The 4,147-nt window shown below is 37.1% G+C and overlaps 1 long non-coding RNA gene across 2 annotated transcripts; it reads left to right on the top strand.

Annotated features, from left to right (window-relative positions):
- The first annotated feature begins 695 nt into the window (after positions 1 to 695).
- Positions 696 to 1,770, top strand: LOC135163682 (uncharacterized). 2 transcript variants are annotated; one of them, XR_010299178.1, is made up of 3 exons: positions 696 to 827; positions 1,100 to 1,283; positions 1,394 to 1,770. It is a non-coding gene; the product is annotated as an uncharacterized LOC135163682 (long non-coding RNA). The 2 variants fall into 2 exon arrangements; XR_010299176.1 differs by having other exon boundaries at positions 740 to 901.
- The last annotated feature ends 2,377 nt before the right edge of the window (positions 1,771 to 4,147 follow it).

Genomic DNA, 4,147 nt, shown 5'->3' with positions numbered 1-4,147 from the left:
GGTATGAGGAATCTTACTAAACAGGGGGTTCTTCCATTCACAGATGTATTTTGTTTTATTCAGAAAATCGTAAGACCTCCTCTTGGAACTATTTTTTCACTGAATTTTCTGTTATCCCACCATGACGAATTGCCTAAAAACTCGTATTTTTTAACTCATATTAGTCAACAGAGAATTTTCAAAATCTAAAAAGTTCAAACGTCGAGAAATACAAGTTCATATTATAATGAAAAATATAACAGATTCAATTCACTTTAAATAGTCAATGAAAATTCAATTATTATATAAACAGGGATAAAATCGTAACATTCCACTCAGTTCTTCAGGTTTACGAAGCCCTGAGGAATATTCACTGTACGATCGAATAAAAATCTACAGTTTAGTCTAACGAGTTAATAAAAACTAGAGCCTAAGCTAGGATGAACTTTTATAGCTGTTGGATAGAGTGCATTGAGCATTACACTGCTTTCTCCCTGCCTCGTTCACCGCAGATGTAACAAGGTGAGCGTCCGGGGGGTGGAGGGTAAATTCCTCCCTCCGCAGTGTGTGGGTAGAGTGGAATTTCAGGGGGAAAATAGGGGTTAGGAATTTTTCCCCCAAAAAAAAAACAATAACGCGAAGTGAAGGGAGTGAATAACAAAACAAAAGAGGGAGAATTAAAAAGTTTCGCGAATGAGCTGCACTGCCTTTGACGCATTAACGTCAGTTGTTAATAAACAAGTATATCCTCGGGGGGGTGTACTGAATTTTTTATTACCCCTCGTTAACGACTTCACCCTCGTGTTTGCATTTATCTCGTGGAATCCACGAGTAAAAAGATAATAAATGTGAATATTCTTTGAAGGATTTTTCATTTGGAATGGATGGTTTTTTTTTTTTGGTGTAGACTAATGCAGTTTTTGTGAGTTGAAACTATTTGGTATTCATAAAGGAGCTTCGCATTGTTACGATTTTTATATTTTTTATTTCTCAAAGCTTTTGTGATACGAATGATGATGGAAGGCACTTCTTTGTCATGATTTATTTTCATTCGTTTGTATTTTGAATGAATCAGTTTTGGATATATCTCGATATTTTTCCCGGCTGATATTTTTTTCAGTGCTGTGATCAGGCAAATTCAGTCAGCTCGGGAGAGAGTTGGAATTTTTCTGGAAAGCACAAAGCAGTTGATGATTAATTCAGGTTGCACTCGGGAAAAATCTGGAGGGAGTGATGTAAAAAATTGAGGGGTAGAATCGCCTGGGAGATGGGGAGGGCACTGAGGCACTCTCTTTGACACAACGGTAGGCAGAAATCTCTTTTTCCTTTGAGACAATACGTCTGGCTCTTCAAATCGTCAGTCACACGGTCACTAGACACCTGATTATTTGAATTCATCGGTCATTGTTCTCAGGTTGACGAGGTTATGGTACCATGAGAGGAGGGACCGAGGGAAAAAAAATACTCAGCCAAAAAAATTATGTCTTCGTCGGGGGAATGAATAAGATAAATGATTTTCCGGTGACCGAATTCCTAATTGGATTTTTTTTTAACACATAAAGCGGGAAAATTGTGCGTTTAGTCGGGGATAAGTGAAGAACTGAGGGATGACGGAACATACGATGTTTTGCCACCCCCTAGTGACGTTGGGCCCGAAATAAGGACCTGAGAGGATGAAGGGATAGAGCATGAGGACAAGAGGGGCATTGGGACCTTGACCTTCGGACTGGGCAGTCCTTCAATCATCTTCGAACCTCATCCATTATTTTCCCGACACTTTTGTCACGTGATCTCAAGGATTGGGCTACACTTATAGTTTATTCAGTGTGTTAAATAAACACTCTCCAAATATCCAAAATTCTGCAAACGTTCTTACAAAATACAGAAAAATATATTCTTAAGACGATAAAAATCTTTATTTAGAATTCATCAGTTATTTATCTCATGTCAATAACAGCAGAATGGCACAATATATTCTTCATTTTGTATTATTAAATCAATTTGTTCAAAAGTGAAAATTCAACTCACATTAAAATTTCCGGGTTCAACCCCACACGGAAACAAATTTGAGGTAAAAATCAGAACTCCAGGGGGTGAAACGAGGGAGAAAGGTTATTTTTATCACAAAAATCAGCTTCTCAAGTGTCATTTCGTCTCACGTTTCGCCCTCTACAGGTCTAACTTTTATGAAAAATTTCTTTCCGTGCAAAATGGACAGATCGAGAAATATTTTTTGGATTTTTCTCCCAATCCTCGTATCCATAAATTCCGCATTGCAATCAGTACCTTTGGTCATCCATCAGCAGACAATATCACCCTAAATATTCAATTGTTCCAAGAAAATACGATAACAGTGAGAAGTGACCGTCGCTTCAACAATAGCAACTAAGGACATGCGTGAGTAACGGCACCGCAATATTTCCGGCTTCTTATCCCACGCACAGTGATTTTTATGAAAACATGAAGAAGTTTTCGACAAAAATCGAGGCTGAGAACTCACTGTCATGTCTTTTCATGCTCCACGCGCAATATTTTATTCGCCGTACAATTTTCCCTGATGATCGGTGTGAGGGTGTGCGAAATGACGGTGAATGAGAAGCGGAGACGACAGAACACGGATTCCCGAGGTTGGGGTAAGATGGAAAAGTGCGTTATATAAATGGTGTGTCATTCATACCCGTTGGACTCCCCCTGATTCTGATTCATGAGACTCCGGTCCTCTCGTATTACTCACTTGCGTGATACCTCGCTTTGAGACAAAGACAGTCCTTGCATGATCTCAGGGCGTCATGTGGCTTTTTTTCCATTTATTTTCATGTTTTCTTTTTATTCCTTGAGAGCTGGACTCATTCCGTAAATGGAACGCCCACAGGATCATCTGTCTGGTATAATTTAAAACCTTTTCTGTCATTTTGTGGGGATTTTTTTGTTCTTATAAATTGACAGGCCACGGGATTTTAATGAATTCTTCCATTTATTGCAATAAATCATCCGAAACAATTTGGAACGGATAATACAGAATTTCTGGGGGTGGAGTTTCATTCGATATGGACAGAACTGACTCAGAAATTACAAATAAAAAATTCATTAAACTTCTGGTTTAAGCTAAATGATTATAAAATGGCATTTTGTCACGGGAAAAACTCAAGAATTTTAAAAGTCACTAAATAAAATCTCGAAATTTCCCTATTGATGATGCAAATTTGATTTTTTAATGTCTCAATAACTTCCAAATTTCATTAATTGTGACCCATTGCATTGAAAAAATTAAAAAACGATCCGGAATTTCTGTAAAAAAATAAAAACATTGCGCCCCCTCTTCGTATAATTCTGATTTTTACGGGTGCAAAATAAATGGAAAAGTTAGTGAAACGCATTTTCCATGATTCAAACAAGATTTTCCTTCTGTCTGCAGATGAAATTTATTCAACGGTAAAGTTTTTAATAATTGTTTTTTTTCCTCAGGAGCTTTGGTGCAAATGCAGCACCATTAGATGTTGGTGTTTTTTCATTTCTCTTCTTGCTCATCAACGCGACAAACATTCTGTTTGCTTCCATCCGCAATGAAAGCAGAGGCAACTTCATAACAAGGTAACCGCAGCCTTCAGTAATGAATATTATTCTCCAATGACCACGAATCTTTTGACAAACAAGTTTCCGCTATGTTATTATTGTTGATACATCCTTTGTGGACGAAAAGGGCTGCGGTTTGATTCAATAGACTATGAAACTTGAAATCAAATATGGGTTAATTAAACATTATACCCTGAGTGAATGAGGAGCCCAATGAAATCATCTATTCCATCAGCATAAACGAAGAACACGTAATGAAAAGCCACAAAACTTTATCTTGAATAGAAAAAAAAATAAAAAAAAGGGCATCTCAACGACTTCTGCCATTTCTTTTACGATTCATTCTATCAGCAGAAAATACATTGGCATTTTAGTGCTACCAATCAAATAAAATTCTTTTCCTGAGAGGACGAATAAAATATGAACATCGGATACAGCCTCTATAGGAGAAGTTTTCTCTACAACTGTGAGATATAATATTTCCGTGTTACCGGAGTTTACGCGAAAAACATATTCAGAGGCGATTCAACTTTCCTTCCGATATCGTGAATGTATTTTATATCCCCGAAAAAAAAAATGAATCAATAAAAAAATA

This window comes from Diachasmimorpha longicaudata, chromosome 6 (assembly GCF_034640455.1).
Source record: "Diachasmimorpha longicaudata isolate KC_UGA_2023 chromosome 6, iyDiaLong2, whole genome shotgun sequence".
In the NCBI taxonomy this organism is placed as follows: Eukaryota; Metazoa; Arthropoda; class Insecta; order Hymenoptera; family Braconidae; genus Diachasmimorpha; species Diachasmimorpha longicaudata.
The sequence above is the reverse complement of the archived record's forward strand: the minus strand, read 5'-3'. Positions and strand labels throughout refer to the sequence as shown.